This window comes from Myxine glutinosa, chromosome 2, assembly GCF_964187855.1.
Source record: "Myxine glutinosa chromosome 2, kmMyxGlut1.1, whole genome shotgun sequence".
In the NCBI taxonomy this organism is placed as follows: domain Eukaryota; kingdom Metazoa; phylum Chordata; class Myxini; order Myxiniformes; family Myxinidae; genus Myxine; species Myxine glutinosa.
Window position 1 is genome coordinate 35,820,898 of NC_136262.1, and position 25,575 is coordinate 35,846,472.

Here is a 25,575-nt window from a genome sequence, read left to right on the forward strand (position 1 = left end):
CTGGCGTCCTATTTCTGTTTTATGTATGGATTATAAAATTTTAGCCAAAGCCTTGTCTAATCGAATGAAACCTTTTATGAATGTACTAATAGGAGAACATCAATCCTTTTGTATTCCTGGACGTACTATTTTTAATAATATCTTTCTTATCCGTGATACCATTCGGTTTTGTAACAATTTTAATATGAATGTTGGTCTGTTTTTTATTGACCAAGGAAAAGCCTTTGACTGTATTGACCACATGTACCTTTTTAGAGTTTTAGAGAATTTTGGGTTCGGACCTATTTTTATCTCGTACGTTAAACTTTTGTATTGTAATATATCCAGTGTTCTTAAAATTAATCAAGTATTGTGTAGCCCCATTGCTGTACAACGGGGAGTACGGCAAGGTTGCCCGCTATCTGGACTTTTATACTCTCTTGCCATCGAACCTCTTCTGCTCCAATTACGTACGCACATTTCTGGCTTCACTGGATCAATTCTTACCACACCGCTAAAAGTCTCTGCCTATGCAGATGATGTCTGTATTTATATAAAAAATAGTGCTGACGTCACTGCGGTGGCTCAAGCACTAAAAACATATTGTCAGGCTTGTTCAGGCCAGGTAAACTGGAAGAAGAGTGAAGCCCTTTGGATAGGACCTGGAGATTGCCCGCCAATTGTCCTACCAGGAGGAGTGAACTGGCAGAAAAGTGGCATTAAATACCTCGGTATTTTCCTCGGAGACAACACCTTTGAGCAACAGAACTGGGTGGGATTACCAGACAAGGTAATGGCAAAACTGGCCCGCTGGAAAGGACTTCTTTTTCAACTTTCGTACCGCGGAAGAACTCTCGTCATTAACAATCTTGTCGCCTCTATGCTATGGCATAAGATGATATGCCTACAACCGCCCGGGAGCCTTCTTATTACACTGCAAAAGAGCATTGTCGACTTTTTCTGGAGCGGGAAACACTGGCTCCAACCCCCCGTGGCATACTTACCACTCACTGAAGGTGGCCAAGGTCTTATTGATATCCGCAGCCGGATTATGGTCTTCCGGCTTCATATCGTGCGCCAACTTGTATATGGAGATGAAGCCCTACTCTGGAGGCCTCTGGCTAACTGCATATTACAGCTTACATGCAAGCTGGGTTACGACCGAGAACTTTTCTTGATGAACCCTCATCAAATCGATTCATCCTTGCTGCCCACCTTTTACCAAGGGGTGATGAACGCCTGGCAAGCCCTGTCCTTTTCCCGTGAAATGGCAACATACAACATGGAAATGTTGATGAATGAGCCCCTATGCTACAACCCCTTCCTGGAAAACAGCTTGAATAATAGGGGACTCGTTCAACGCTTTGTTGATGCCAAGCTGCTGCGAGTGAAAGACCTCATGACAGAGTCTGGGAGCTACCGGCTGAGTGCTGCCGCTGTGGCACAAAAAACCGGAATAAAATCTGTCAGGATCATCTCTCGGTTCCTTCAAGGGATATCCACAACGTATCGTAATACCTGCGAGGAACTTGGCCCTTCCCCCGAGGAAACAGCGGGTGACTTCCCCAAACTCCTAGTCTTCAGCCCGCCACTTAATCTGTCCCTTGGCCTGAACAGCCCTGATGATACTGCATTATCCCTTCCCGCCTTTCCAAAGAAAACTTTGTACAACGCGTACGTTAAAATTTTATACGCAAAAACATTTTCTGGGCACCCGAGGCTTCGATGGCGGGATGTTTTACCCCCAATACCCCCCAATTGCCCCAATTGGCGAAGTTTTTATCTTTTGCCTACTCCAAAGTATGTTGGAGATATTCAATGGAAACTTGTACACTGGATTTTACCTTATAATGTTTTACTGAACCGGTTTTCTACTGCTAACTCTAATCTATGCCCTTTCTGTGCATCCATTGAAACCCTACCGCATATATACCTTGAGTGTGAACGATTGCAACCTCTTTTTACATTCCTTCAGGAACGCTTTGTGAAGCTTGGTTCCCTCTTCAATCACAATGTTTTTATTTATGGTGTTTTAGGACCGTCTTCCCTTAGAAATGTGGTTTTAATGAATTTTTTAATTGGCCAGGCCAAGTTTGCAATTTATAAATCCAGAAAGAAAAAAATGGGAAACGCTTCTGACTCGTCATATGATGTACTGCTCACCTTTAAGGCTCTTGTAAATGCAAGACTAAAGCTAGAGTACCGGTTTTTTAAAATGAACAAGAATTTAACATGTTTTAAAGAAAAGTGGGTTTTTAATGATGTCATATGCACACTTGATGATGATGATTTGATAATAATTTTTCCTTGAGACCATTTTTATTGTGCTTTGTTTCTTTATGACTGAACATTACTGATTTTTTGTACTCTTGTAATAAAAGGAAGAAACAGTCAGTCTCTCTCTCTCTCTCTCTCTCTCTCTCTCGTTCTCTCGTTCTCTCGTTCTCTCGTTCTCTCGTTCTCTTGTTCTCTCTCTCGTTCTCTTCCACATGTAATTTTTAAAATCAATTCCACACCAGCCCACCCCCTTATTACGGTAATAAATAGATGGCCCCTATTATTTGCAAATACCTGGACAACTTCCACATTTACTTCATTAACCACCTTGCCACATTCAAACCATTCTTGGTTGGAATTGCTAATATAAACTCATGAGTTTTAAATGTAATATTAAATTCAATGAGATTGTCAACGAGACTTCCTAAGAGACGCTCGCTCTATGAGACGTTCCACGAGACGTTCTCTAGCCTGTGATCAGCCGGAGCACCCGGGGGGAGGGGGTGGGAGCAAATTAAATTCAAGAGGGGGCGTTTCTTTGAAAACGAGAACGACACTCTTCAACGTCACAACGTCGACCGATTTGTCCCCGCCCACATTATTACATCATTATACATACTTGTGCCAAGTTTGATTTAAATCCACTAGTGAGGTACCCATGCTACGCACGGGTGAGAGGCCAGAAGCAAACAGACAATGCAGAAAGGGCGAATGCTAAAGCATGAAACCAATAAATTCCACATTCCTGCAGCACCTTCAGTCGCACGTCAGACATGGACAGCAAGTTCGTGAAGGACTTCCATGAAAAACGTACCCGTTCGCAAACAAACGGGTACGTTTGTTCCATACCAAGTCAATGGCGAATCTGTATATGGCGAACTGCGAATGTCACGTTTAGAAAGTGGAATCCATCACAGCATTTCGTCATTCACTTGAACTCGATATCTCTTTTTTCATTCCAAACAGCATAACTCCAATCACAAATTAAATAACATTAATATAAAAAATAAACTTTTAACAACAACTCTTGCTCTGGACTGTCCGATAGAGCTCTCCCCTTTGTCCTGCTCGTGTTGGCTGCCTTCCTGTTTGGACCTCCCTTCTGCCCTTGCTTTTCATTACCGTTTTGGAGTTTCGCTTCGAAAGACGTTGGAGCGCCGACGATTCTCTACCCCGGTGTAGCAGGATTCTCTCACTCCCCTAAAATCTCACTCTAGAGTGATTCTGTCCTAGGATAAAATCACTCTAGAGTGAACTAATCCGAGGACTGGCACACTGTAGAGTGTAATTATCCTAGGACAGAATCACTCCCCCTGTCAGGATCAACACACTCCCTCCAGGATCAAAGCACTCCCCTTTAGGATAAAGTCAATCCCCCAGAAAGAATGGAAAGATATATTTAGTTACTTTGGAAATATAACTCACAGGATGTTAGATATCGTTGCAATGATCAACAGAGCTTTTACTGTGTATTTTAGTGTATACCGTGTGAGCATGTGCATCATATTGTCGGATCTTAATATTCAATTGTTGAATACATGTACTATATTTGAGCCCATGTTGAATACATGTACTATATTTGAGCCCATGTTGAATACATGTACTATATTTGAGCCCATGTTGAATACATGTACTATATTTGAGCCCATGTTGAATACATGTACTATATTTGAGCCCATGTTGAATACATGTACTATATTTGAGCCCATGTTGAATACATGTACTATATTTGAGCCCATGTTGAATACATGTACTATATTTGAGCCCATCATTATTTCAATACAACAAAAGAAGACATGAGTCCCGTTTTCCCCGTATATTTAATCAATACTCTCGTTCATTTATATTCACATGAGAGTTATTATACTTTGTTACCTTCGCAAAAGCGGAAGGTTATGTTTTGATCGCTGTGTATTTATTTGTATGTCTGTGTGTGTGTGTGTGTGTATGTTATTCGCATAACTCAAAAAGTATTCAACCGAATTGCATGAAATTGGGTGGGATGATTGGTTATTATACGGGACACATTTGATTAGATTTTGGGAGCAATCGGGTCAAAGGTCAAGGTCAAGGTCACGAAAAGGTCAAAATCGTATTGTTACCATAGCGCGGTCAATTTTTATCCAATTGGCATGCAACTAATGCCAAAATGTTCAGAATTCAATGCCCGATCTTGTGATATACGACATGACCCAGTGAAGACATTACCCTTGTTAGCGGTTGGGGGTCAAAGGTCAGGGGGGTCACGACCTTGCAAAATGTGCGTTTTTTGTCATAACTCGGTCAATTCTTATCCGATTTGCATGAAATCAGCACCAAACTGTTCACTGTTCTGTTCCCTACACTCCCATGCCAAGTACAGAACAGTAGCTGCGGCGAAGGTATGCGCTCTACCGAGTGCCCGTTCTAGTTATGGTTTTAAAAATATCATGCAGTGTACTTCATTATCTATATGTATACCTTTGTACACTCTCCCGAGTGTATTCAGTGTGATGTGGGTAATATTTACATATCTTCGGATCTACATATGATTTCTTTTGTACACCCATGGGAACACTATATATGCTCTTGACAATATACTTAGTTCGATTCTTGGATTCTTATCGAAATGATTTAAACAATATTTATTTCCACAAATGTACAGACAGTGCAAACATGTCAATGAAATACATATGAATGGAATGAGCACTAAAACATTGGGACGTTTACAGTACGGAAATGCAATAAATATTGTAAGTGTTGAGTTAAGACATAGTCATTTATAACCGATTATTTTTGTTTATTAGTCATTAAGTTTATTAGTCATGACCGATTATTAGTCATTAATAGCCGATTATTATTTGGAACAGTTTATTCAATGGTGCAGCCTCGTGGGAATGCCAGAATCTGAAGCATCGGCCTCACGTCAGGTGTGCTTATATCTTCTTTATTTATTGGACATCCTACGGACATAAATTAACACTCGTTTTTCTCCGCGCATGTTGCACACCACGTGCAGCGAATTTCACCTCTCTGCACCTTATATTTATTGTTATTTTTTAAAAACGCTTCTGTACACCGCTTCTGAGGCTCGGTTTGCAAGCCACCGTCTACAATTCCAATAGAAGAGACATAATTACTCTTTTATGGAAAATGTTTTTCAAGTTTCCATAGACTAGACTCAGGTCCATTGACTCAGATTCATCGTGGGAGATTCTAATAATCTTAAAGGCCTTGGTTTCTATAGCGTCAAGCTGAGCAAGCTGTGAGGTGCAGTAGCTTTACCAGAGCAGAGAGCAGTACTCCATCAAGCTGCAGATGAAGGCCTTGTATCTCGATAGAAGTTCATGTGTGCCAAGGAAGGACTTTGTATGATGGAGGATGCCCAGTCAGTGGTTGGCTTTGGAGGCCAGCTTGGAAATGTGGTTTTCCCAAGAAAGATCATGGCAGATAGTGAGACCCAAAAGCTTGAGCGACAGAACTTCTTGGAGAGGATTGTTGAGAAAGTAGATGGGAGGGTTGTCCAGTCGGTCTTTTCGGAGAGACATAGTCAGAGTGTGAGATTTGTCAGGATTGAAATACATGTTCCACTTGTTTGACCAGTCTGTGATTTTGTCCAGGTCTGCAGAGAGTGAGGAGGCTGCAGACTGCCGATCTGAGGGATGAGGGATGTCACGACAGAGGGTGGAGTCATAAGCAAAGAGATAAAGAGGATTTTCCTGAGAATAATTGATGAAGATCAGGAATATAACTGGGCCCAGAACACTGCTATGGGGAGCTCCAGCCTTGACAGGGAGAAGAGATGAAAGGATTCCGTTGAGAGCCGCACATCGGCTACAAGAGTAGAGGAAGTCAGTAAGCCATGTTTGGAGTTGGCATTGGATGCCGTAGTGAGGGAGTTTGGAGAGCAAAGCGGGATGCCAGACTGTATCAAAAGCATGAGATATGTCCAGAGAGATGGCCCTGATGTTATGTCTGACATTGAGAGCCTCCATCCATTCTTGGGTCATTGGGTGAGTAGAAGCAGCATGTCCATGGTCGAGTGACCTGGTTTGAAACTAAATTGGTGATTTGATGAGGTTGTTGGAGAAAAAGGAAGGATTCCATATCAACTGCGATGATGGATTCCATGACCTTGCTGATGATTGGAAGTAAGCTGACAGGTCTGTAGTTAAGGGGATCAGTTTTTGCACATTTTTATGCAATGCACTGATGTTGGTGGATTTTTAGGCAAAAAAACCATCAAGTACCATAGTTAGAGTACACTTGTAAACAAATAAACGCTGTCCAACCACAGTACACTTGGCTAATGGCAGTGGCCAATCAGGCACGGCATGGGCATGTCTGCTGGGTGTGTCAGAGTGTATATGGCCTCGAGGCCAATGGGGCTTGGCTTGCAAAGCCGCTGTCCTCCACCAATCACAAGATGGGTGGTCTGGCCGGAGGGCCATTCGCTATCTCCGACGCAACAGCCTGGCTGCAAAAAGTACACATGGGTGGTGACATCTTGTCACAGAGTCGCCACTGTATGCCTATGTGGCAATAGTGGGATGGAGTGGCCATTTCCACGAAGTGGCCATGCCTTGGAGTGGGCAGGTCATGGCCTCGAAAGAGGGTAGGGGTCATCGGGGGCTGATCAAAAACAGCAGCACTGGTGCTAAAGGGGGTTAGGGGTTTGGACGAGGGTTGAGTGAGAGAGAGAGAGAGAGAGAGAGAGAGAGAGAGAGAGAGAGAGAGGGAGGAGGAGAGGGGGAGAGGAGGAGGGGGGGAGGGGGGGAGGGGGGGAGAGGGGGAGAGAGAGAGAGAGGTTGTGGGTGTTTGTGATCTTGCATCTTCGGTAATATGCTTGCTCATACACCATGGGCCTCGAGCTTAACACCAACACATGAAGAGACATCATTACCCCATCTTGCTTTAATTATAAGGTCCTCCATGAGCCTTAGAAACTGCAGGGAAAAAAATGGTTACAGTAAATGACAGAAATTTGTATAGTTTACTTGGGACACCATCCCTTGAAGAGTCGATTTGATTATGGAGTGCAGCGCATGGGCTGATGAGTTCATTTCACGAATGAAAGAAGCGCGGATGATGCTGGAAGAGACAAGAAACCAGAGAAGGGAATGCCCATCAATAACTTCATATGAATTGGAAATGCCTGGCCTGAACTTTCCATCAAGCAACCTGCCCTTCGGATGTGAAGCGGAGCTTTCCTTTCAATAAAAGTCAATAAATTTATGGCTAGCTAGCGGGTAAGGAAGCAAGCTGAGATGTTCACGGGCCTTTAAACTCCTTGCCCGCGGAGGTAATTAATCAAACACGTGACAAGCGGGGATGAACAAAGTCTTATTCCGGCTGCTGCAGTGGATTAATTACTGCTACCAATAAATTAATCACAACCACAGACTATGAACGTGGTTAACGTGCATGTTTATCAACCCATGGTAATGTCCTGAGAAATGTAATGTACGCTACTTTTGTGTACGTACTTAATGGGCAATTCATCAGTTGCTCCATCTATCTGTTTCTGCATTCTCCGGACGAGCCTTGATTTGGGAGAAGCTTTGCCTTCCGAAGTTCAGCATGCTTGATCCACAATTTCTCTTAAATCTCACTGCCATGTCTCTTTCCTTTTATAAGTTTTTCATTCCTTCATAATTATCTGGTCAGTCTTTGCATGGAAATGATGATGTGTGAGACAGCTCCCACTTGAACTATCTTTCCTATCTAACCCTAACCCTAACCCTAACAACTAACCCTAACCCTAACCCTAACCCTAACCCTAACCCTAACCCTAACAACAACTGGTTCATCTCGTGCATTCTTCCTCCTGAAATGAAGTTCTTAGTTTTTCTTTGTCTGTCTTATCTATGAGTCCATGTATAATTAATGGGTCTTGGTTGAGGTATTTTTAAGTTTGTAGGTATGCAGTGCCTTCAGAAAGTATTCACACTGTTTGACTTTTTTCACAATTTGTTGTATTGCAGCCTGAATTTAACATTGATTAAATAGAGGTTTTAATTTTTTTTTTTGAATTTCTTACAAAACAATGAAAAATGAAAAGTGGAAATGTCTTGAGTCAATAAGTATTCAACCCCTTGGCTATGACACTCCAAATTGAGATCAAATCATCCAATTGTCTTTGATTATCCTTGAAATATCTCCACAACTTGATTGGAGTCCACCTGTGGCCAATTCAATTGATTGGACATGACTTAGAAAGAAATACACCTTTCTATATAAGGTCCCACAGTTGACGGTACATGTCAGAGCAGAAACCATGAAATCCAAGGAACTGTCCGTAGAACTCCCAGATATAATTGTGAGGCATAGATCTGGGGAAAGGTATAAGACTATTTCTAGAGTGTTGAAAGTTCCCAAGAGCACAGTGAGCTCCATCAATAGGAAATGGGAGGAATATGGAACTACCTAGATTCTTCCTGGAGCTGGCCGTCTGACCAAACAGAGCAACCAGGCATTGAGGACCTTGGTCGGGGAGGTGACCAAGAACCCAATGACCACTCTAAGAGAACTACAGAGTTCCTTGGCTGAGATGGGAGAATCTGCCGGAAGGACAACAGTCTCTGCAACACTTCACAAATCTAGGTTTTATGGGAGAGTGGCCAGACAGAAGCCATTCCTGAGAAAAAGGTACATGACAGCACACCTGGAGTTTGCAAGAAGGCACGTGAAAGACTCAGAGTGTGAGACAAAATATTCTGTGGTTTGATGAGACAGAAATTGAACTCTTTGGTCTCAATGGAAAGCGCTACGTCTGGTGGAATCCAAGCGAATCGTCAATTTTCATCTCATTGACTTTTAAATGACAGAAATTGCACAGTGCATCACTGAATTGGGAAACCAACTATTTTGAGGTCAATGGTCAAACTTGTAAAATCGCCAATTTTCATCTGAAAAATAATCAATTGTCATCCGATTGACCCGAGCTTTGATTAAGATCATCAATTTTAATCTTCATGAAATGAACAATTTTATGTATCCATGGTAATGTATCTTTTTTTGGTGGGGGGGGGGGAGGGGGGGAGAGGTGGGGTGAATTTTGCAAGTATCATGCCTTTCTTGTCTGTTTGCTTGTTTGTTTATATACTGTATGCTTCAAAACTTAAAAAAGCTACTGAACCAAATTCAACCAAGTTTTGCATGTTGCCTAAGGGTACCCCAAGTCTAGATTGACGGCACTCTGCCCTAATTAAAAATTCCTACCCTAACCCTTGTCGAACGTCAGGCCTAGCCATCCGGTTCGTGAATGACTCGAGCCAAACTTCCTCCCCCACCCCCATCGGCCAACCCCACAACAACGTGTGAATAATTTGACCTTTAAGAAGTTGACTGACGAAAGTGATGCTCGTTGACTTCCAAGCAGATGGAAGATGTCTTCAGGCAAATGATAGGGTGAACAGAGCAGAATGTTAGCACTGATACCCAATGGTGCTGACTTGTGCGGAGAGACTGCATGTTGACATCAGTAGGGATTACCTTCCAGGAGTAGGAGGTGAATTGTTTTCTGTGATGGCCTCACAACAAGAAAAATTGAATGCACGATGGAATTACCTTGTGGAGAAGAGAAATTAGTCCATTATAGAATAAATTCCAGGAACAGTCAATGTTAGGAGCTGATGTGATGATGGACCAATGTTGAGTAAATAGAGCAGATTTTAGGCCAGATCACAGAGCTTTAGCAAATTTCTATGCAAGTTCTGTAATATTGCCAAACAAGAATTGGGGGTTCTCTAATTACTGCCACAGAGATGCTCCCTTTTTGCCAACACACGGTCAGCTTGGAGGATCTGAGGAGGACCAGGACAAGTTTGAAGAAAGGCTTGACATGACAATGTCCAATAATGAATGGGTCACATGTGAGGACATGTGTGTTGGAAAAGACATTGGGGATGGGTAGAAATAATGAAAATAGAGATTACATGATGCGAGGCACAGTCTTGGAGTGTGTCACACAGGAGAGTGATCTGGGGGTGGTATTAGATGTGGAGTAGAGGGGGGGGGGGGGTGAGAGTGGGGAGGGATTGGTAAGCATACAGTACAGTGCAAGGCAAAAATCAAAAGGTAACAAGAAAGAGCAATCAGAGATTGCAGACCCTCACCAGGATGTGCTTTTAGTGGGTTTTAAGGCCTGGGTTAAAACAAATATGGCGGCCGAACCACGTGACCGATGACGTCATCATTTTTTTTTTCCTCCACCAATTTATCCATAGATGACGCTCAATAAATTTCATCTTGATTGGATGAAGTTTTGTACTTGTCGAATTATGACATCATAATGGAGGAACCTATGACATCATCATTAAGATATGTTATTCCCCATGGGGAGTTCTTTACAATGAGTCATGTCTCAATTTTTTATATGCAGCGCTTTCGGAGATATGACGAATTGACGTCATGATTACCATTAACAATTTATACAGGAGGAGGTGCAACTATGGAGAAAATTTCCTGTCAATGGGACCAAGGGTTGCAGAGAAAATCATATTTATTCTGTGTGGACAAAGAGACAGACAGACAGACAAACGGAATCAAATGCAATACCCTCTCCTCTGGCGAGGGTAAATATAGGTAAAAAAAACACACAGGATTTTAGGTTGTATTGAGAGGGGGTTAATTTGAAATCAAAAGAGGTATTGTTAACATCATGTAGGTCCTATAGGACTTTAGTGAGGCGTCATTCAGAATATTGTTTGCAGTTTTGGTCACAACATCTGAGGAAGGATATAGCTGCCATAGAGATATAGCTGCCATAGAGAGGCTGCCATAGAGATATAGCTGCCATAGACATATAGCTGCCATAGAGATATAGATGCCACAGAGATATAGCTGCCATAGAGAGGCTGCCATAGAGATATAGCTGCCATAGAGATATAGCTGCCATAGAGATATAGCTGCCTTAGAGATATAGCTGCCATAGAGATATAGCTGCCATAGAGATATAGCTGCCATAGAGATATAGCTGCCATAGAGATATAGATGCCATAGAGAGGCTGCCATAGAGATATAGCTGCCATAGTGATATAGCTGCCATAGAGATATAGCTGCCACAGAGATATAGCTGCCATAGAGATATAGCTGCCATAGTGATATAGCTGCCATAGAGATATAGCTGCCATAGAGATATAGCTGCCATAGAGATATAGCTGCCATAGAGATATAGCTGCCTTAGAGATATAGCTGCCATAGAGATATAGCTGTCATAGAGATATAGATGCCATAGAGAGGCTGCCATAGAGATATAGCTGCCATAGTGATATAGCTGCCATAGAGATATAGCTGCCATAGAGATATAGCTGCCATAGAGATATAGCTGCCATAGAGATATAGCTGCCATAGAGATATAGATGCCATAGAGAGGCTGCCATAGAGATATAGCTGCCATAGTGATATAGCTGCCATAGAGATATAGCTGCCACAGAGATATAGCTGCCATAGAGATATAGCTGCCATAGTGATATAGCTGCCATAGAGATATAGCTGCCATAGAGATATAGCTGCCATAGAGATATAGCTGCCATAGAGATATAGCTGCCATAGAGGTATAGCTGCCATAGAAAGGCTGCCATAGAGAGGCTGCCATAGAGATATAGCTGCCATAGAGAGGCTGCCATAGAGAGGCTGCCATAGAGATATAGCTGCCATAGAGAGGCTGCCATAGAGATATAGCTGCCATAGAGATATAGCTGCCATAGAGATATAGCTGCCATAGAGATATAGCTGCCATAGAGATATAGCTGCCATAGAGATATAGCTGCCATAGAGATATAGCTGCCATAGAGATATAGCTGCCATAGACATATAGCTGCCATAGACATATAGCTGCCATAGAGAGGCTGCCATAGAGATATAGCTGCCATAGAGATATAGCTGCCATAGAGATATAGCTGCCATAGAGATATAGCTGCCATAGAGATATAGCTGCCATTGAGAGGCTGCCATAGAGAGGCTGCCATAGAGATATAGCTGCCATAGAGATATAGCTGCCATAGAGATATAGCTGCCATAGAGATATAGCTGCCATAGAGATATAGCTGCCATAGAGATATAGCTGCCATAGCGATATAGCTGCCATAGAGATATAGCTGCCATAGAGATATAGCTGCCATAGACATATAGCTGCCATAGAGAGGCTGCCATAGAGATATAGCTGCCATTGAGAGGCTGCCATAGAGAGGCTGCCATAGAGATATAGCTGCCATAGAGATATAGCTGCCATAGAGATATAGCTGCCATAGAGATATAGCTGCCATAGAGATATAGCTGCCATAGAGATATAGCTGCCATAGAGATATAGCTGCCATAGAGAAATAGCTGCCATAGAGATATAGCTGCCATAGAGATATAGCTACCATAGAGATATAGCTGCCATAGAGATATAGCTACCATAGAGATATAGCTGCCATAGACATATAGCTGCCATAGAGATATTGCTGCCATAGAGAGGCTGCCATAGAGATATAGCTGCCATGGAGAGGCTGCCATAGAGAGGCAGCCATAGAGATATAGCTGCCATAGAGATATAGCTGCCATAGAGATATAGCTGCCATAGAGATATAACTGCCATAGAGATATAGCTGCCATAGAGATATAGCTGCCATAGAGATATAGCTGCCATAGAGATATAGCTGCCATAGAGATATAGCTGCCATAGAGAGGCTGCCATAGAGATATAGCTGCCATAGAGATATAGCTGCCATAGAGATATAGCTGCCATAGAGATATTGCTGCCATAGAGAGGCTGCCATAGGGATATAGCTGCCATAGAGATATAGCTGCCATAGCGATATAGCTGCCATAGAGATATAGCTGCCATAGAGATATAGCTGCCATAGAGATATAGCTGCCATAGAGATATAGCTGTCATAGAGATATAGCTGCCATAGAGATATAGCTGCCATAGAGATATAGCTGCCATAGAGATATAGCTGCCATTGAGAGGCTGCCATAGAGAGGCTGCCATAGAGATATAGCTGCCATAGAGATATAGCTGCCATAGAGAGGCTGCCATAGAGAGGCAGCCATAGAGATATAGCTGCCATAGAGATATAGCTGCCATAGAGATATATCTGCCATAGAGATATAACTGCCATAGAGATATAGCTGCCATAGAGATATACCTGCCATAGAGATATAGCTGCCATAGAGATATAGCTGCCATAGAGATATAGCTGCCATAGAGATATAGCTGCCATAGAGATATAGCTGCCATAGAGAGATAGCTGCCATAGAGATATAGCTGCCATAGAGATATAGCTACCATAGAGATATAGCTGCCATAGAGATATAGCTGCCATAGAGATATAGCTGCCATAGAGATATAGCTGCCATAGAGATATAGCTGCCATAGAGATATTGCTGCCATAGAGAGGCTGCCATAGAGATATAGCTGCCATGGAGAGGCTGCCATGGAGAGGCTGCCATAGAGAGGCAGCCATAGAGATATAGCTGCCATAGAGATATAGCTGCCATAGAGATATAGCTGCCATAGAGATATAACTGCCATAGAGATATAGCTGCCATAGAGATATAGCTGCCATAGAGATATAGCTGCCATAGAGATATAGCTGCCATAGAGATATAGCTGCCATAGAGAGGCTGCCATAGAGATATAGCTGCCATAGAGATATAGCTGCCATAGAGATATAGCTGCCATAGAGATATTGCTGCCATAGAGAGGCTGCCATAGGGATATAGCTGCCATAGAGATATAGCTGCCATAGCGATATAGCTGCCATAGAGATATAGCTGCCATAGAGATATAGCTGCCATAGAGATATAGCTGCCATAGAGAGGCTGCCATAGAGATATAGCTGCCATAGAGATATAGCTGCCATTGAGAGGCTGCCATAGAGAGGCTGCCATAGAGATATAGCTGCCATAGAGAGGCTGCCATAGAGAGGCTGCCATAGAGATATAGCTGCCATAGAGAGGCTGCCATAGAGAGGCAGCCATAGAGATATAGCTGCCATAGAGATATAGCTGCCATAGAGATATATCTGCCATAGAGATATAACTGCCATAGAGATATAACTGCCATAGAGATATAGCTGCCATAAAGATATAGCTGCCATAGAGATATAGCTGCCATAGAGAGGCTGCCAGAGAGATATAGCTGCCATAGAGATATAGCTGCCATAGAGATATAGCTGCCATAGAGATATAGCTGCCATAGAGATATAGCTGCCATAGAGAGGCTGCCATAGAGAGGCTGCCATAGAGAGGCTGCCATAGAGAGGCTGCCATAGTGAGGCTGCCATAGAGAGGCTGCCATAGAGATATAGCTGCCATAGAGATATAGCTGCCATAGAGAGGCTGCCATAGAGAGGCTGCTATATAGATATAGCTGCCATAGATATATAGCTGCCATAGAGATATAGCTGCCATAGAGATATAGCTGCCATAGAGATATAGCTGCCATAGAGATATAGCTGCCATAGAGAGGCTGCCATAGAGAGGCTGCCATAGAGAGGCTGCCATAGAGAGGCTGCCATAGTGAGGCTGCCATAGAGAGGCTGCCATAGAGATATAGCTGCCATAGAGAGGCTGCCATAGAGAGGCTGCCATAGAGAGGCTGCAATAGAGAGGCTGCCATAGAGATATAGCTGCCATAGAGATATAGCTGCCATAGAGAGGCTGCCATAGAGAGGCTGCCATAGAGATATAGCTGCCATAGAGATATAGCTGCCATAGAGAGGCTGCCATGGAGAGGCTGCCATAGAGATATAGCTGCCATAGAGAGGCTGTCATAGAGAGGCTGCCATAGAGATATAGCTGCCATAGAGATATAGCTGCCATAGAGATATAGCTGCCATGGAGATATAGCTGCCATGGAGATATAGCTGCCATGGAGATATAGCTGCCATAGAGAGGCTGCCATAGAGATATAGCTGCCATATAGAGGCTGCCATAGAGATATAGCTGCCATAGAGATATAGCTGCCATAGAGATATAGCTGCAATAGAGATATAGCTGCCATAGAGATATAGCTGCCATAGAGATATAGCTGCCATAGAGATATTTGCCATAGAGATATAGCTGCCATAGAGAGGCTGCCATAGAGATATAGCTGCCATGGAGATATAGCTGCCATAGAGATATTTGCCATAGAGAGGCTGCCATAGAGAGGCTGCCATGGAGAGGCTGCCATGGAGAGGCTGCCATGGAGAGGCTGCCATGGAGATCTAGCTGCCATAGAGATATAGCTGCCATGGAGATATTTGCCATAGAGAGGCTGCCATAGAGAGGCTGCCATGGAGATATAGCTGCCATAGAGAGGGTTCAACATCAAGCTACTGGATGGATTCCTGCGCTACCTACAGTGCAATGTTGTAGCACAACTAAGCTATGATGAACAGTTGAAGAAGACAGGACTTTATAATATTGGAACGGAGGCGATTGCGGTGAGATATGATCGACATGTTTAAGATAATGAAGTGTGTGGACAAAATAGGTGCAGTGGGGTTTTTCAGCAGAGTGGACACTGCTAGGACCAGCGGCCATAGCTTGAGGATTAATATGAGAGCTGGGACAGGTTTAAGGCAGAGGGTTTTCAGTCGAAGATGCTTAATACATGGAACTATCTCCCCGGAAAGGTGGTGGCAGTGGAAGGGGTGGATAGGCTTAAATTGGAATTGCATAGGTATACCTGGATGCATTGGAGATATAGGGGAATGGAGGTATTGGCAGGACTTGGGTGATGATACTGGGGTTGGTGTAGCACAAATTTGATTCACCCAATGGCCTCCTCCTGCGGCAAAGTTCCTTGTGTATCCCTGTGTGTACATCAGATTGGAAAGGGGGTGAGGAGTGGGAGATGATTTACCTTCTAACTTGTCATTAAAGAGACACCTGGGCTTTACTGTTTGATAGTAACATGGCAATCATGAGATTAGGTCACTTTTCAGAAGCTGAGGATCATAAACCCTACGGGCGATATACAGACTTGGCATTTAATATGGAATATTATTTTTGTGGGGGTGAACTTACTTTTCAAGATGACTTAGAACCAAAAGTTCATTGGAATTATGTTGAAATTATTCTAGATTTTGTTAATGTGACCTTTAAAAGAAACAAAAACCACATTTGACATTTCGAAGCAAATAAATTGATCCTTGAAAGTGATGTAAACTGATATTGAACTCAATTCACGGACAGTACTGTGTTAAACGTCTGTACGTTTTCCAGAAATATCTCTTTATTTTACACATGAGCCAAAAAAAATTTCAACAAAAACAAGTTAAATCATGACTGGGATTACGGACAGTAAAATTACAGTTCAGTACTTCGTGTAACCCCCACGAGCATTCAGGAGAGCACGTACACGTCGAGGCATGCTGTTCACGAGATTTGCCAAGGTTTGGACAGGAATCGCTTGCCATGCAGTGACAATAGCCTGCTGCAATTCACGCACAGAGGTAGGCTGCTGGTCCAAGTGGTCGATTTGACGCGGTAATTCTGCCCACAAGTTCTCTATCGGATTCATATCCGGGGACATGGCAGGCCACTCCTTATGCTCGACACCACGGTCAACAAGAAAGTGTTGGATCATGCGAGCACGATGAGGCCGTGCATTGTCATCTTGGAAGACAAAGTTTCCCCGAAAGGCTGCACGAGCAAATGGAAGCAATGTTTCTTCCAGACTGGCCCTGTATTTGAACTGGTTCAGGTTTCCATTCAGAACAACCAGGTCAGTTTTGCCCCCTGCATGAAAAGCAGCCCAGACGTTCACCCCACCACCTCCAGCTTGGACTCTTGGCACTATACAATCTTCGTTGTAGGCGTCATGCACTTGTCTGCATACTCGGACGCGGCCATCTTGGCGATAGACCAGAAAAATAGACTCGTCACTGAAGGTCACGTGATTCCAGTGTCCTGGCTGCCATTGACGGTGCTCTCTGGCCCATTGCAATCGGCGCTGGCTGTGTTGTCTGGTGAGGCGTGGCTTTCTCAGGGGACGCCTGGCACGATAGCCTGCTTGAACCAGTCGTTGGTTGAATAGCCTTCTGGATACAGGCACATTTGTCAGTTGCTGCCACTCAGCCCTAAGCCGATTAGATGACTTGGTACGGCCATTGCAGACTAACCGGTGCAGCTGGCGATCATCTCTCCTTGTGATTCTGGGGGGACTTCCTGGCCTCGGTATTGGAGTAGGGACACCCCTCTGAGCATTTCGTTTCAGGATATTTGACACCTGACCTTGAGTGATGCCATACTGCCAAGCAATAGCACACTATTTCATGCCGGAATTTCGTAAAGCCACCACTCCATGACAAACAGCATTGTCAAGTTGACGGACCATCTCCAGAGGAAGCGGAAATAACTTTTGTAGACGTGCAGCAGTTGTTTTCCACTAATACAGAACGCAATAACCCTTATATACCCGATTGTGAAGACAATCGTCAAATGAACCTGTCCTTACATTTTGTCACGCCACCTGTGATATTATCCTGTTATTGACTTCTTGCTGCGAAAGACAATCAGTGACATGGTTCTTTTGACAAAGAAATCACCGAAGCGTAAAATAAACTCACCAGATTGATATACTGAGTTCAGAAAGTAAACCCAAGTCAAGAATAAAAAAAATATTCCATATTAAATGCCAAGTCTGTATTTATAATGTACAAATGGGCAAGGGGGAAAGGCATGGGAAGGGTGGTGTAGGGGCTGAAATGAGATAATTAGACTTGAGAAAATAATAAGAAGGACACTTCACCCCCACTGCCCCCCCGCCTTCCCATGCCTCCCCCCCCCCCCAAGCCCACTCCCTCCCACAGATCTCCCGATGTCCCTGCTCTCAAATGTTGTACTTGTGTGCTTCCCTCTCTCTCTCCATCTTGTCTCCCTTTATTGTATGTTTTGTGTGTCCGTTATTTTTTTTTTTGGATTGATGTTAGCTCTTACACGAGCCTCGATCTCGTATACAAAAAAAAAGAAGGTGAACGGATAGAAAAGGTATGGGTAGGTAGGGGAGTGGGAAAAGAAGGAAATGCACTTTGGGAAGATATGGATGCAAGAGTAAGGGAGAGAAGGGGAATTTATGTCACTCGTAGTTCGGAGTACGTAGGGAATCTGTCGTGTCCTTCCTGCTAGATCACCATTACAGTTTGACTCGAGCAGAAATTAGAACTACACTCGGTAGAGAGCATACCTCCACCAGGCGGAACAGTTTACGTTTTGTATCCCACTAATAGGCCATATCCGGAGTCTGGAACTGAACCAATATGTAATGGCCTTGTTCTTGTCGCCGAACCAACTCATCCACCAGAAATTAAAGAAATCGTATAAATCTGTTTCTCTCTGCCCTAACTTTATCCCGAGGGCACACAAGTATGGTATGTGTATTTTATGACAACTGGAAGATATTTATGACGTTAATAAAAGCAATGGAAGGATATGCAATTAGAATTACAGTTCTGTGCCCTCCATCCTGTCCTTCGGCCTTCTGTCAGAGTTTGGCAAGAATTGCTGACAACTGTGTCATCACCATAACATGATGTGTCGGTGATGTGACCGGTCCACGCTTAACCTCTTGTTTACTCGCAGAAGTTGCTCTGTGATACTCGTTGGCATTTTGAAGAAATAAATCATTTTGTTTTTGTTCTACTTTTTTGTGGGTGCTTAAAACACTTCCCTACACCCACTAAGGAAAATACAACACACACACTATTCGGGGATCATTTTATATTACCTTTCATGTAGCTGGAAAGGTTGTGGCACCATAGAGCGATTTTTAAAAAATCCCACCCCAAAAAAAAAAAAAAATTAGAATTTTTTAAATTTTTTTTTTTTTTGGGGGGGGGGGGGGAATTTCCCCAAAAAATGAAAATTGGCCTAAAACACTCCCAGGCACTCATTGATGAACCTCTGAAAGTTTGATGAAGATCGGTTCAGCCATATCTGAGAATCTGCAAGTCACGCAGCCTTCAGCATCGTTACCAAATATTCCTTTCTGTTTTTATTGCCACCATGATTACTAACATCATTTGTCAGTGCCTGTTTTTCTGTCTGCGACATTTGTCAAGTGTCAGGTCTGTGTAAATATGTAATAGAAGAGGTGACCTCCCACTTGCACGCGCCTTCATCATTGTGGGAGGAAAAAAAAGGCCGAAGCAATTGTCGATCTAAAGCTGTTTCGCATTTAAATAGGCATTTGGAGTTGCCTTTGGACTGACCCATGGTCGCCACAAGATGGATGCTTTTTGATGAATGTTTAAATCTACAATAACCCAACAGATTGAATCATCGACACGGTTTCTTTCATCTCAGAAGTTATTTCTCTGTTTTTTTCCTCCGCCACCAAAGGTGGATGGAGGTTATGTTTTCACCCCTGTCTGTTTGTCCGTTTGTCTGTGAACAAAATATCTAAAAACGTTGTGGACGGATTCGGACGAAATTTGGCAGAGATGTAGCGTATGTGACAAGGACGAAATTATTAAATTTTGGTGAAGATCCGGATCCGAATCCGGCTAGTAGAATTTTTAAAGTGATTCTTCACCATTGTGAGATAGGGCCAAAAATGATACATAGCAGCAAATCTCAAAAAGTTGTGGACGGATTCGGACGAAACTTGTTGGACAGGTTGTATGTGTGACAAGGACGATTCGATTAGATTTTGGTGAAGATCTGAATATGGGTTCGGATATGAGAATTATTTAATTTTTAAAGTGATTCTTCACCATTGGAAGATTGGGCCAAAAACGATACATAGCAGGATATCTCCAAAAGTTGTGGATGGATTTGGACGAAACTTGGTGGAGAGGTTGTGTGTGTGACAAGGAAGAATCGATTAGATTTTGGTGAATATCTGAATATGGATTCGGATATGAGAATTATTTAATTTTTTAAGTGATTCTTCACCATTGGGGGATTGGGCCAAAAACGATACATAGCAGGATTTCTCAAAAAGTTATGGATATATTTGGACGAAACTTGGTGGAGAGGTTGTGTGTGTGACAAGGAAGAATCAATTAGATTTTGGTGAATATCTGAATATGGATTCGGATATGAGAGTTATTTAATTTCTTAAGTGATTCTTCACCATTGGGGGATTGGGCCAAAAACGATACATAGCAGGATTTCTCAAAAAGTTATGGATATATTTGGACGAAACTTGGTGGAGAGGTTGTGTGTGTGACAAGGAAGAATCGATTAGATTTTGGTGAATATCTGAATATGGATTCGGATATGAGAGTTATTTAATTTTTTAAGTGATTCTTCACCATTGGGGGATTGGGCCAAAAACGATACATAGCAGGATTTCTCAAAAAGTTATGGATATATTTGGACGAAACTTGGTGGAGAGGTTGTGTGTGTGACAAGGAAGAATCGATTAGATTTTGGTGAATATCTGAATATGGATTCGGATATGAGAGTTATTTAATTTTTTAAGTGATTCTTCACCATTGGAAGATTGGGCCAAAAACGATACATAGCAGGATTTCTCAAAAAGTTGTGGACGGATTCGGACGAAACTTGTTGGACAGGTTGTATGTGTGACAAGGACGATTCGATTAGATTTTGGTGAATATCTGAATATGGATTCGGATATGAGAATTATTTAATTTTTTAAGTGATTCTTCACCATTGGGGGATTGGGCCAAAAACGATACATAGCAGGATTTCTCAAAAAGTTATGGATATATTTGGACGAAACTTGGTGGAGAGGTTGTGTGTGTGACAAGGAAGAATCGATTAGATTTTGGTGAATATCTGAATATGGATTCGGATATGAGAGTTATTTAATTTTTTTAAGTGATTCTTCACCATTGGGAGATTGGGCCAAAAACGATACATAGCAGGATTTCTCAAAAGGTTATGGATGGATTTGGACGAAACTTGTTGGACATGTTGGGTGTCTGACAAGGACGAATCTATTCAATTTTGGTGAAGATCCGGATCCGGATCCAGCTAGTATAATCTTTTAAGTGATTCTTCACCATTGAATGATATGGCCAACCAGGAGGAGGTATGCTCTCCACTGAGTGCCGTTCTAGTTTTCTATTGTTTCGCCTTATTTCTCTCACCTATTCCCCTATATTTAAAGGCCAGGTCAGGAAAAACTGCATGAAGGGCATGAAAAAATGTGGGGTTGTGGAAATACGACGACTCGGTTATATGGACGGGCTGGATCCAAAAACAGCATCATTGAAGATAAATACTTGAACTCGTAGGAGAAACCTTCACCCAAAACCATCGTGTGAGAATGGTGTGTTGCATGCAACTTGTGAAAGAAATAGATTACAATCCCTACGTCATCATTCATTGCTTTGCACACTGAAATAATTGAATAAAACATCGATGATTGTTGTTCCGTGTTGTTCCGAACATCATCGCGCTTTTGTGACATCATCGCGCTTTTGTGACATCATCGCGTTGTCACGTCGCCTCTCTGATTCAGCTAATGCGGATTATCTACTAGAACACATGGACTAGCAGGATAGTCGACGCATGCGCACTCACCTCCGATCTGTCTCGTCTGGGTAAATCAAATCCTGACCCAGTTATAAACTGCCGTCCTGGTGCCTCGCAGGAAAGGCGATGTACATCAATGTGTGTGCGGCCCCTCGGCTGGACGTTAAATTGGGTGTCCCGTCTGCCAGCATTAGTTGATGGTCATTAAAGATCCCACAGTGGCCTTCACCTAGAGTAGGCGAGCTATCCCCGGCAACATTAACAAACTAGAACGGCACAAACGCCAGGTTGCAACAGTTCGAATCCCACCGATAGGCCGGATCTGGATTCGGACCTGAACCAAAATCGAATCGGCTTGTTCTTGTCACCTAACCAACCCATCCCCCAAATTTAGTCATAAGTTGTCCATAACTTATTTAAATATCACGTTATATATCGCTTTTCGCCCGATCTCTCAATGGTGAAGAATCACTTTGAAATTGCCGGTTTTTTTTTTTTTTTTTTGGAATACAAGATCGAGGCTCATGTAAGAGCTAACATTAATCACAAAAAAAATAAATAAACACATTAAAAAAACAAATAATAAAGGGAGCGGGAAACAAGATGGGGAAAGAGAGGCAAGCACACAAGTACAACAGCAGAGAACAGGGACATCGGGAGATCTGTGGGAGGGAGAGGGCTTGGGGGGAGGAGGCATGGGAAGGAGGATTTCTCAAAAAGAAAAAATGCTTTTTGATGCAGACTTATAACACACGTTCACTGACTTGCAGATGCAGACTTATAACATATCGTGCAAAATTATAGCATTGGGAGGGTGGGAAAGGTATAAAACACATGGACACTGCTAGAGCTTCCAGTAAAGAAACAAGTCGGTATTTCCAAAAAAATTCGGGGGAAATTGGACCCGGATCATCACCAAAATCTAACAATTTCATCCAAGTCACCGACCCAACTCATCCACCAAATGTCGTCCGAATGCGTCCACAACTTTTTGAGATATCCTGTTCACAAAGAGACAGACAGACAGGGGTGAAAACACAACTACAAATTCCTGCTCCAACCTACAGGGGGCGCTAAATATCGGCGATACTGTCACGTCGGTGCGATAAATGATACCAAGCCTTAGTAGCCATATTCTGCATATGAACGACGATGAGGACAACTCGAATACAAACGACAACACACCCGACTACGGACAAATCGTCCGAGGTCGGGTTGGGACGGACTATGTGAATATTGTGCTGAGCAGATTATTCCAGGCTTACAGACTTGTGTCGCTTGGCTAACCCCCTGCTCTCGCAGGGAAAATGGCCTTAAAATGCCTGTTGTTTGTTTGTCTTACAGACTTGTGTCGCTTGGCTAACCCCCTGCTCTCGCAGGGAAAATGGCCTTAAAATGCCTGTTGTTTGTTTGTCTTACAGACTTGTGTCACCGTATTTACCATAAGCTGTATTTTTGCAATAAGTTTTACAGTCACCCTGTTTGCCTCGCCCTCGAGTGGCACTAATGCCGGGTGTGTCGAAAAGCCATTCCACAGCATCAACAATACCCAACTATGGGGAAATGTTTTCGTGATTCACAAACTTCTAACGCACATCTAATCTCTCCCTGAATTGAGACTGCTGACAGCTTGACACGAGCATGTCATCTCCCTCATCGCTTGGCATTGGTGGTGTGGGTGCTGAGCTTTCAGGCTCGGGCTGCCAAGTCACACCGAAAGGAAAGAAAACAACGACTTCGTAACAGAAGGAGTTGCTACGGGAACACTTGGAAGTGGTTATTGAGTGAGGGCTGCGTCACCTCCAGTTTGTGAACTTACAAAACTGGGTGCAGCAAGATATTCTGCTGGGTCTGTTGCATTCTCCAGCCAGATATAAACTCGATAATGTAATGATGGTGTAACCAGCAAAATGAATTCATAATTGGATCCTGGTCAAACATTGGTCCTCTCGATTGACTTTATAGACTGTAATACGAAACGCCTTGAACCTCTTCCCACTTCACAGACTATCCAGCCTCACACACCGGCTCTCCATAGGCAAATTAATCTGTTTCGTGGTCACGCTGACAGCCCCACTCCCTGTGCAAACCATGCTCATTCTCGCACGATTGAATGACCGGTCCCTGGCCACGACCCTCAACGGGTGTACTTTTTCACGGTGGGAGTGAACGTGTGAAGGGTTTAACGGGTTTCCAGTCGTCATAAAAAAATTATACCATGAATTCTGTCTATTACCAATTTAACGGCTGCATATGAACGAACAAACTACCAAAGTACCTGCACGACGGCCGATGTTGTTCCAAGCATTATCTGGGTGGTGTATAGGCAACAAACCGCTGCCTTGATTGTTCCTGAAAATAAAAACAAAAACCTGGGTTACGTACACGAAACAAAAACATACGTACTGCTCATGTGCATATAATATACTCGGACAATTCAATGATTATATATCTTGGATAGTTCCAATTGCACTGGCCCATAGGCTAACAACAGAGGCCTGAAGCCTAAGGCAGAAGCCTGAGGCCTTTACATACCCCTTCACAAGGCCCATATGGCGCCCATCGGCTCCAAAATTTCAGTATTTGATGATCCTTTTAACAATCACTTAGGTTGTTTTACACTGAACGGAAGACTTATAGGGAGGGCGATTATGAATATGACACTTCCGGAGATGTCTTCGGCTTACCAAAAAATGGCAGACATATGATTTTTTTTTCAAGTTACTATTGTGGGTGGCACCATGCCAGCTGCCCAACGAATAGGTATAGAGCAGACATACATACATACATACTGTAATGTGTACATACATACATACAAACACTTGCTCCATTATCTTACTATAATTTACCAAGTGTCCGTCCGTCCGTCTGTCTGTCTGTCTGTCTGTCTGTTCGAAGGTACCGTAAAAACTGCTGAACCGATCGCAAAGATATTTTGGGTGGATAATCCTGGGTTCTCCAGGAGTAAAATAGGCTATTTAGTTTTCCCAATTTCAGCTTTAGTCTCCAGCATTCTCAGGTTTGGACTCCCACATAACATTCACGTTCGCATAACGTTCATTGTTCTCATGATGTTGCTTTCCCGGGTGCCGCACGATCGGTGCAGCCGTTTGTGCGGCACCCAGGAAAGCAACATGTCTCCATCGATCGCTAACAGATCGCCGTCTCCATCGATCTTGCCAAGGCCGTAACACCTATCGGCTCAAAATCCTTTTAACTGTTGATTTGGTACAGTTACACGTATCGGGAATTTGGTACACGTATCAGGTGTACATACGACATAGCGATCGTGAACACGATTATCGATCACGATTCACGATCACGATCATAGTGTATCGATCACGATTTGAAACACGATGGAATAATATGTACCGATATGAACAGTGATGTGGCTTTTATTGAAATTCTAAAGATACTGTTTAGATTTTGATGATTTGCGTGTGATATGATTCAACGGATGTTTATATGAATCGTTTAAAATAAAAAAGCCTTTAATTTCTGATATTTTACCTTTTCATTTAGGCCTCCCAATTGAAGCCCCGCCCATAGGGCGGGTACCGTTGCTGGTATACATAATTATTATTATTGACATATTCATTGTATGCGGTGTTTCACAAGCAACATCATGAATAATGACGTTTGTGCAAATAAATGGATAGAAATAATTTAGATGAGTGGGGGGAAAGGGTGTGGAAGAAGGGATAGAGGGAGTAATGAAGAGGTAAAATTACCATACATCACCCGACTTGAGGGCTTAAGATATTAGACAACCAGGGCCTCGTATTTATCAGCCTGACCTTGCCAAAGCACCTATAGAGGCCATGGTGGGTAAAACAGCTTGATTTCAAAGGTACAACAAATGAATTTTCTCAGTGACAAAGTTGTCCCACATGACTACAACTGCTCCTTCAT